At 48.5% G+C, this 10339-nt stretch overlaps 1 long non-coding RNA gene across 1 annotated transcript in view; it reads right to left on the reverse strand.

Moving 5' to 3' along the window:
• LOC308464167 overlaps positions 1-10339 on the reverse strand; it is a 48384-nt gene that overhangs the window by 20018 nt on the left and 18027 nt on the right. The gene's annotated exons all lie outside the window — the stretch shown is intronic.

The following is a 10339-nucleotide window of genomic DNA, read 5'->3' on the forward strand; positions in this document are numbered from 1 at the left end:
TTAAAGTGGTCTACCTCGGTTGAACATTCGATTCAGGCCCATTTGAACAGCTCCCATTGACAGAATGCGCGCCAGAACACGATTAATGGACATCTAGATTCCATTGAAGGTATCATGTCTATTCTGGTAGATTTAAGACCATTTTTAACTAAACTGAGTCACTCATCCAGCAAGGTCTTCAGCAAACCGGGCTGGTAAAATAATGAGTGCAGGCAAGCAAAAGGGAATCTTGCTCAATTAACCAGGAGGGTAAGACAGACACAGACAACAGCTAATCTGGAAACTTTGGCTCTTTATTGTTCAAATTATAAGGAACTACTAAAATGAAGAAGAAAGGGTCATTCATGATTACCCAGTGGAAAGAGTTGGAAATGGCAGCTTTGGATAGGAAGGATAGACATTTCTGGAATTTCATCCTATGTTGGATGCTTACAAAAATATTTGAAAATTAATATATAAAATGGGTTGTATGCCTCTGTGCCTTTCTCAGAGTAGACCCACTGAACTGTATGGAACCAATAACAGTCATAGCCATTATTTTCAATGGATTTGCTCTTGAGTATGATTATTATGAAGCTCAACATCAAAAAAACGAAGATCATGGCCACTGGTCCCATCACCTCCTGGCAAATAAGAAGGGGAAGAAATGGAGGCAGTGAGAGATTTTACTTTCTTGGGCTCCATGATCACTGCAGATGGTGACAGCAGCCACAAAATTAAAAGACCCCTGCTTCTTGGGAGAAAAGCAATGACAAACCTAGACAACATCTTAAAAAGCAGAGACATCACCTTGCCAACAAAGGTCTGTATAGTTAAAGCTATGGTTTTCCCAGTAGTGATGTATGGAAGTGAGAGCTGGACCATAAAGAAGGCTGATCGCCGAAGAATTGATGCTTTTGAATTATGGTGCTGGAGGAAACTCTTGAGAGTCCCATGGACTGCAAGAAGATCAAACCTATCCATTCTGAAGGAAATCAGCCCTGAGTGCTCACTGGAAGGACAGATCCTGAAGCTGAGGCTCCAATACTTTGGCCACCTCATGAGAAGAGAAGACTCCCTGGAAAAGACCCTGATGTTGGGAAAGATGGAGGGCACAGGGAGAAGGGGACGACAGAGAACGAGATGGTTGGACAGTGTTCTCGAAGCCACCAGCATGAGTTTGACCAAACTGCGGGAGGCAGTGGAAGACAGGAGTGCCTGGCGTGCTCTGGTCCATGGGGTCACAAAGAGTCGGACACGACTAAATGACTAAACAACAATAAAAATGATTATTATCTATTCCATTGATATAATGCCCTTTATCAAAAGATCCTAGGGCAATGTGCGGCATTAAAAACACATCAATGATAAAAGCATAATAAAAAGCATACAGATAGTCAGCCTAATAATAAAATAGTCATCATGAATAACAGTACTCTACCCCACACTAGGAAGACAAGCATTGGGAGACAAAGCATTGTCATCATATCGGCCAGCAAGTATGTTTTCCTGACTGTTTCCCCTTAAGATTTCTTTTGCGGGGAGACGAGTGATGAGGAATAAAGGTCAGCTAAAATGAGGAGCAAAGAAGCTTATTTCCCCAGCTCTAGTCCAGGTTGGCATACGATTATGAAAAATAAAACCAGGCAAATGACGTCACTTCTACCATTCTGTGGCACAGAATCATCTCAGCGTTGAGTAAGCCTACATGAACATAATTGTGCTTACAGAAAAGGTAATGACAGGGCACGGGAGGCTTTCAGCCAACATACCGCCAAACCAAAACCTCTGGGCAGTAATTTTATTTCCTGGAAAGCAAGTGTAACAAGGGAGCGACAAACCGGAGCCCCATATCCTGTTGTTGTCCCCCGCGATCGCTGCATGTGGCCTGGCTGCCTCATTTACTGTTCGTTTAAAATCCTCTTTTGCCTTGGGGTGATGGGCAATTGCAGAAGTCCATACGGTACCATTTGATGTTGGGCAGATTTGGCCCTTTGACTGCCAGTTGCTGATACTACTCTTAAAAAAAAACTAATTACAATTTTTTAAAAAAAATCCCAAGCTTTCTACATGGAGCTCATGTTGTTTTCCCCCTCCCCATTTAATCGTTGCAACAGCTCCGTGGGATTGGCTAGGCCAGGGGTTCTCTCCCAAGGCTGCAACCCCCCCTCCTCAACCCCACACTCTCTCCTCTGGGCACACCCCTCACTGGTCCTACATTGCACCTTCTTTGGGTGTTTTTTTCCTAGCTGGAATGTCTCCTGGAACTCTGCTCATGCAAGGATGGAGAGTGGTCCATGACTATGTGTGGGAGCCAGCCTACCATACAAAGTTAAAAATTGCATGGGGCCCACATGCTGGTGCTGATAAGGGCCAGATGCAAAATGCAACCAGTCATGCTCTGGGCTCCACAATCTCCCACACTGCCGACAAAAACAAACAAGTGAATAGATAAAGAAGCTATCCATATGATGCTGACATAAAGCTCCACAAATTCACTCTGCAAAAGAAGGAAAGAACACTACCCTCCCTTCTCTCTCCCACCTCTCTTGGCCCCCCAATCTCACAGTGCCTAGGATAGCAGTGTGTCAGACCAAATGTAGAAAAGACCTGTAGAAAAGAAGAAGAAGAAGAAGAAGAAGAAGAAGAAGAAGAAGAAGAAGAAGAAGAAGAGAAGAGTTTGGATTTGATATCCTGCCTTTCACTCTCCTTCAGGAGTCTCAAAGCGGCTAACATTCTCCTTTCCCTTCCTCCCCCACAGCAAACACTCTGTGAGGTGAGTGGGGCTGAGAGACTTCAGAGAAGTGTGACTGGCCCAAGGTCATCCAGCAGCTGCATGTGGAGGAGCGGAGACGCGAACCCGGTTCCCCAAATTACGAGACTACCGCTCTTAACCACTACACCACACTGGCTCTCTAAGACCCTACAAACTGAAAATGGAGACACTATATGTACCTTTGTCATCCATGAAAATCTTTCAATAAAAAAAAGTTTAAAAAGAAAAACAATGGGGAAACCCCCTTTTGTGCATGCATAATTTTTAGCTCAGAAATAAGAGCAAATTAAGTACTCTTCTACCTAGCTCTAATAAGCACCAATTACACCTCTCTCAAGCCGTGCGGTTCCCCGGGGGTGGGTATCCTATCAAGAACTTCCACAAGAACTGTATACATGTCAGCCTGTCCTCACACACAGGGGAAGTCCCTAACTCAACAAGAGTTTGAGACCCATCCGCTAGCCTTGCCCGGTTTGGCTGGCCAGTCAAAGGAGTTAGCAGGGTACAGCCGCTGTCACAGGCTGGCAGCTTCCAGGAGCTGCAGGTGAGAGCTGAGTGCACGGTGGGGACCAAAGGTGGACCAACGATCCCAGAAGGAGCACCAACACTTTCTCCACCAGAGGTACTAGAGGGACCCCTGACCGTAAGGTCCAGTCGCGAATGACTCTGGGGTTGGGCTGCTCATCTCGCTTTATTGGCCGAGGGAGCTGGCATACAGCTTCCAGGTCATGTGGTCAGCATGACTAAGTCGCTTCTGACAAACCAGAGCAGTGCACGGAAACGCTGTTTACCTTCCCGCCGGAGCGGTACCTATTTATCTACTTGCACTTTGACATGCTTTCGAACTGCTAAGTTGGCAGGAGCTGGGACCGAGCAATGGGAGCTCACCCCGTAGAGGGGATTCAAACCGCCAACCTTCTGATCCGCAAGCCCTAGGCTCTGTGGTTTAGACCACAGCGCCACCCGTGTCCCTACCAGAAGTACTATCCCTCCCCTAAAACCCCATACACCCCATACATTGAACTCCAGATTCTGGTATCTCTCAGGAGGTACCATCCACATGCACACTTGGCAATTTGCTCGATTTGTAATTTGTTAAGAACGCCATCACATGTTGCCATTACTTGCCTCAAGTCATCAAGACTCCCTTCCTGGAAAAAATTTGGCATCATGGTGTGATGCACTGGTGATGATTTGTGCTCATGATGACACAATTTCAACAATGTTTGCAATGGCAAAGGTTTTCGGGCAGACATACAGCTTCATTTCCAATCCACGTGTGTCCCGTAACTTGCTACTGAAATACTGTAACTATGCATACCACAAATATTCAGGGAGTGAGGGTGTGTGTGTGTGAGTGAGTGAGTGTGTGTGTGTGTGTGAGAGAGAGAGAGAGAGAGTGTTGTTATAAGAATCAAACCCCAGTTTTTACATCAGTGTGCCCTGCTTTTCTTGCATCACAGGGCAAGAGCACCCCTCAAGACAGAAATGCTATGGCAACATTGGGGAAGCATCACAAAGCAACTAATAAAGCAGAACTGTGTGCAGACGGCCCAGTAAAAATCCGCCACCAAGGCACTGCTATTGCATCAATAGCATCTTGCAGATTACACCGGCAGAAAAAGGCCCCACCTGTCTGAAGGGGCTCTGTGTGGGAGCCCCTTGTTGCAGCGTGGGTGGATTTCCAGTGGATTTCAAGCCCAGCAGCTTAAGAAGCTTAGACTTTTGAGTTTGCAAGCGCACAAATCAAAAGCGCCGCAATTTCCCCCCCAAGGCAAAATGGTCAGGATGTCAGCCAGAACGCAACTGATACCCGAGTGCTGCTCTTCCAACCTACCAGCAAACCGGTCTGGCAACATTCTACACACAACGCAAACAACACGAGGCTGGCGTCATTGGTCTGGAGTCAGCGATTCACCCAAGTGCATGAGAGCATGCGGCAACCCATCAACCCCGCTCCCAAACCTTGCCGTTGGCCTCACTTTGATCTGGGGAAGGCGAGGCCAGCTCTGCGGCTGTAACGAGCGCACCTTGCGATGGATAGCAGGTGTCGTGAACCTGTCATGGGTGCGCGGTTGCAGGCGGAACGGCCAACCAAGGAGCCCCTGACTAAAATATCACCTACACTCTTAGGCTAGGGCCTAGGCACTTTGCTTCCTGCACTCCAGCCCCTTCTGCCACCATCCCAGTCGGCAAGACGGGGGTAACCATTTTGGGTTTCCTCATGAAAAACACTACAAGACACCGTAAATGCTGCTTCAAATAATGCAGCAAGCAGGACGTGCAACAAAATGTTGCAGTGTGAAGTGCTCCTGTTTAGGGTTCCAGCCAACCAGTCCTGTCCTTTCCCAGGATACCCCATTCCACTCCCTAGTCCCCATGGATTTTTTATACAGAGAGAGAGAGAGAGAGAGGGAAGGAGGGAGAGGGAGAAAGAGAAAGAGAAAGACAGAAAGAGGGAGGGAGGAAGAGAGAGAGAGAGAGGGAGAGAGAACTTCAACAGCTTAAAATGTCACAGTTTAAAATGCCCTCACGCCTCCTTCCTGAAGCTGGGCAAATGTTTACCGGGCTTTGAGAAGGTGCCCCCTTGGATCCACACCTAATGCAGGGGAAACGATCGTGCTGCCTTAAATCCAGCTCTGTCCTTGCCCTACAGCACCAGGAAGGAGGGAGAAGAGGGCTAGTTGAGGGCCGCCCCCAGGTTCCCAGAGTGGGAGAGACCCAGTGGTGCTGCTGCTGCTGTTCCTGCTGGTGAGCTGGGGTTGCTCCTCATTGCCTCCAGTGTGCATGGGTCAAGGCCCTGGCTAGGGGCTAAAGAAGAGGGATCGGTGGGGGGGGGAGGAGTGGCGGAGGTTTGGGGCACAGCTCGACTGTGTGGGAAAACCTGCTTGGTGTGGAAGAGCAGATTCGGCGTCCCAGAGTGGTTGGAGACAGAGGAGTGGTGGGAGGAACCACCTGGGGAACCAAAAGGGAAGAAGGCTCAGGGGCTAGGGATTGGTAGTAAGATGACAATGAGCGGTCAGAGGGAGAAGCCTGGGAGGAGGAGGTGTCGGGAGCTGGAGAGGTAACAGGGCTTAGTGAGAAGAGAGAGTCTGTAACCAAAAAAAAAAAAAAAAAAGTCCAGAAGCAGGAGGGTGGGAGGAGAGAGACCAAGAAGCAGAGATGCGTCCGGCTGGTGAAGAGCCAAGGAGGTCTCTCCCTCCTGCTGCGACAAGCTCCCCTCTCCCCTGGTCTTCCAGAACCAGAAGAGGCATGAAGAGGGAGGAAGAGAAGTTAGCTTCACACAGGTACAGTCTCAGATTGCTTGGGGCAAACCCTGGAGAGAAGGGGGAAGGTGGGGACCTTCAGTCTCGGCAACTGCTTCATGGGGAAAAGACCTGCCAGAGATGTACCCATTAGGCCTGACACTCCTGTGCAGATTCTGTTTTTGCTAAGTCCCACTTGCCCGGTGTGATTTACGGTGATTTTAAGATCCCCCACCTCTAATGTCTGTCATACCCAAAACACACACACACCAAGAAGGGGCCGTTGGATCTGTAACTTTGGGCCTCTTACCTCCAACCCTTTCAAGGAAGGACAGGGAGAGGGATAGTCCGGACTGCAACTGCGTGGGAATGACCTGCCTAAGCTAAGGCCATTAAGAAACCACACAGGGCCACTGAGAGCCATTGGCGATGCAAGAGAACTGTCCTTCCCCCTTGCCCTGAGGTGTGAACACAGACCGGGGGGTTTGCAGATTGCTAGGGTAACTGGGTGTGAGGTGACAGGAAAAGAGAGTTTTTTAGTGGGGTGTTCTGGGGAGAAGAGGGAAGAAAAAAGACTGGGATCCATCTTGGGCAGGCTGGCTGCACTGCTGTGGGGGACAAGCTCCTTTTGGAATGACCATGCTGGGAGATATGGACTCCCTCCCTGCAGACCAAAGGTGCAAATAGGTGAATAAACCGCATTTCTAAAAGCCACAACATTCTCCGCTGTGCTGCGATTCTCCCCTAGGACAGGCATGTCCAAAGTCTGTTTCGGGGGCTTAATCCGGCCTGCTGGTCGTTTTAATCTGGCCCCTGTGGCAGTATATATCCTGGGGTAAAATCCTTTAAAAAGCTCAACAACTTTGAGGTAGTAAAATTGTAAAAAAAAACCTCCAATCCTAAAAACCCCCCAAAAAACTCAACAACAACTTTGGCCGGCCCTCACGCATGTTCACTTCATTAAATCTGGCCCTCTCTGTAAAAAGTTTGGGCACCCCTGGCCTAGGATCTTGGTATTGTTCGGCAGGTGGCACACAACTTTTGTAACCTTGGGATAGTAATTTTTCAAGACAACTTGAGATTTTCAAGATAACTCTTGAAGCACAAACCCTGCTGTTTTCTTTTGTGACGTGGCATTTCATAAATAAGATATTTTTAACTGACTCATTGGTATCCCGCAGGCAGAGCAGAGCACTGACATCTTTGCTGGGCTGCTGCATCCAAAGGCCTCTCTCGCAGTTGCCGTTTAAGCCAGTCCCTCCCACATGGAGGAGAACTTGATCTCGGCTGGCCTTCCTGCCAATCGGAAGCAGGGAAAAGTTAGCTACGTTTTCGGTAACCAGGGAGATGGCAGCGGGGAGAGGAAGCATGATGCACCCCAGAGATGCCAACCACATTCCTGCACATGTGGCGACATGGGCTCGCTGTCTGAGTAAGCGAGTGAGTCGGACACCAATTATAGCACCTCAGAAGGAAACCATTCCGCAGAGGGACGTAATGGCTGTCTGGCTGGGTCACAGGCAAAAAATGCCGGGCTTTGGGAATGGGAACCCGGCAACGACGCAGCTGCTTCGCAACACACTCCTATTTACAGATTGATGCAATTGACGATGACATTGCAGCAGATCATTGCTCGGGTTGATGCAGTGGCTAAGAGGCTAGGCCACAAACCAGGAAGCCCTGGGTTCGAGTCTCGCCTCAGCTCATGACCTCACTAGGTGGCCTTGAGCAAGCAGTTGTTTTCTCAGCCCAACGGCCAGCGACACGGGCAATAACAAGGCAGGCCTACTTTGCACACTCTCAGAAATTATTTCAACGGTTCTGCATGCTTACCATGAAGGACATTCTCCAAGATGACATTAGATGTCAGAAAAAAATATAATATAGAAGTCCTTCTGCTCACTTGCACCTGGGATTTGATGTTACCGTGCAGTGTTATATGCTGTTTAAATGTGTCCAAGCTGTGTGCGTTATTTCATATATTACTTGTTATAAGAAAAGTTTTAAATTTTTTTAAAAAGGATTGATTCTGCATGCTAATCAGCAGACCTGGTGGCATATGTGGCTCAGTAGGTACAGCATCTGCACTGTCTGCTGAAAGTCCCGGATATGATCTCCCAGCTGGGTTTGCAATGCCCCCACTCTGAAACCCTGGAGAGCTGCTGCCAGTCAGTGTAGACAATATTGAGCTAGATGATCTGACGGTCTAACTTAGTATAAGGCAGCTTCTTGTGTTACTGTGGATTCCTTTCTAGACTGCAACTGCCGAAGAACTGGGAATTCCAGCTTGCACCAGCAGCAAACACCCACAGCCCAACACCAGCCTATCTTGTTCTGCCAACAGGCCTGGAGGTTTGAAATTCTATCCGGCCTGTAAAATTCCTGCTGGATGGCAACCTCAGAGGTCGTATTTGGAAACGCTGAGGGTGCAAGTGAGAAAGCAGTGCAAGGCCTTCTCACTTCCAGAAGAACAAAGGAAGAGCCTGTCTGCTGGATCAGGCCAAAGGCCCATCGAGTCCAGCATCCTGATCTTACAGGGGCCAACTAGATGCTTATCAAAGCCCACAAGCAAGGTTTAAGTGCAAGAGCACTTCCCCACTGGTATTCAGGGGCGTAGGTGGAGCATAGTGGTGGTAGAACATAGCCGTCATGGCTAGTTGTCACTGATAGCTCTGTCATAGAATTATAGAACTGCAGCGTTGGAAAGGGTCCCGAGGGTCATCTAGTCCAACCCGCTGCAATGCAGGAATCTCAGCTAACACCCAGGACAGATGGCCATCCAGCCGCTGCTTAAATACTCCAAGGAAGGAGACTCCTGAGGGGGACCGTTCCTCTGTCAAACAGCTCTTACCGTCAGAACGTTTAGTCAGAATCTCCTTTCTTGTAAATTGAGGCCACTGGTTCGAGTCCTACCCTCCAAGGCAGGAGAAAACAAGCTTGCTCTGTCTTCCACGTGACACGTACCCTTAAGATATTTGAAGATGGCTATCGTATCTCCTCTTAGTCTCCTCGTTTCCATGCTAAACATGCCCAGCTCCTTCAACCGTTCCTCATAAGGCTTGGTTTCCAGTCCCTTGATCATCTTGGTTGCCCTCCTCTGCACATGTTCCAGCTCGTCAACGTCCTTCTTAAATTGTGGTGCCCAGAACTGAACACAGTATTCCAGGTGTGGTTTGACCAAGGCAGAATAGAGTGGTACTATTACTTTTTCTTGTCCTGGACATTATAGTTCTGTTGATGCAACCTAGAATAGCATTACCTTTTTTTTTTGCTGCTGCTGCTGCATCACTCTGCTGTCTCATGTTAACCTTGTGGTCCACTAAGACCCCTAGATCCTTTTCACATGTACTGCTAGTAAGCCAGGTGTCCCCCATATTGTATTTGTGCATCTGGTTCTTTCTACTTAAATGCAGAAACTTACACCTTGTCCCTATTGAAAGTTATCATTCATTAAGTTGTATACTGTAATTCCCTTTCTAAAGCCATCCAAGTTGGCAGCTGCCACAATATCTAGTGGGAGCAAACTCCACGGTTGCTGGGAGGGGTTAGGATAGGTTTGGGAAACTATGGCCCTCCAGATGTTGCTGAGCTACAATTTCACCATCCCTGGCCATTGGCTACGCTTTTTCGGCCGGATGGGATTTATAGTTCAGCAGTTAGATTGGAACTGGAGTGTTAGACTGGCCACTGTGAGAACAGGATGCTGGACTAGATGGGCCCATGGCCTGATCCAGCACACAGGCTCTTCTGACAGTCTTATCAACAGGCTCAGGCAAACCCCAAAGTTTGCAGAAGTAGAAACTATCTGGGGGAGGGGCAACCTGCCTCCCCAGTCGCCCTTGATCAGCGAGCACAGAATGCTGCCTGACTTGGGGATGGGGTGGGGTGGGATATAGTGAAAAGGGGCATGGCTTGCAAGCCCCAAAAGGGGCACTCCACGCTGCAACATTTTATTGTAGGTCCCACTTCCATAGTTTAAATCATTGTCTCTTGATAATGATTTATGCATCTGCCGCCCCAGGCAAAAAAATGAGGTTGCACTGAGCAACAGGAATCAACAGCTGAAACTTTGCCCCTATCCCCTCCTGGACTTTGGGAAAATCCACCAAACACTTCACTCTTTTATTAAGCAAGTGGGGGACCTGTGGTCCCAGCCCAGATACTGACGAACTACAACTCCCCTCGTCTCTGACCATTGGCCTGTTATTGGCTGATCTGAAGGGCCACAGATGCCCCTCCTCCAAACTCTGCTTCATCACAGCTTCATTTGTCCCAGGCCCAGGGCAATTCATTGATTTTCATTCATTTATTTATTCGCCTCCACTGAAAGGTCGAAAGG

Source organism: Podarcis pityusensis (assembly GCF_964106645.2).
Source record: "Podarcis pityusensis genome assembly, chromosome: 15".
Lineage (NCBI taxonomy): Eukaryota > Metazoa > Chordata > Lepidosauria > Squamata > Lacertidae > Podarcis > Podarcis pityusensis.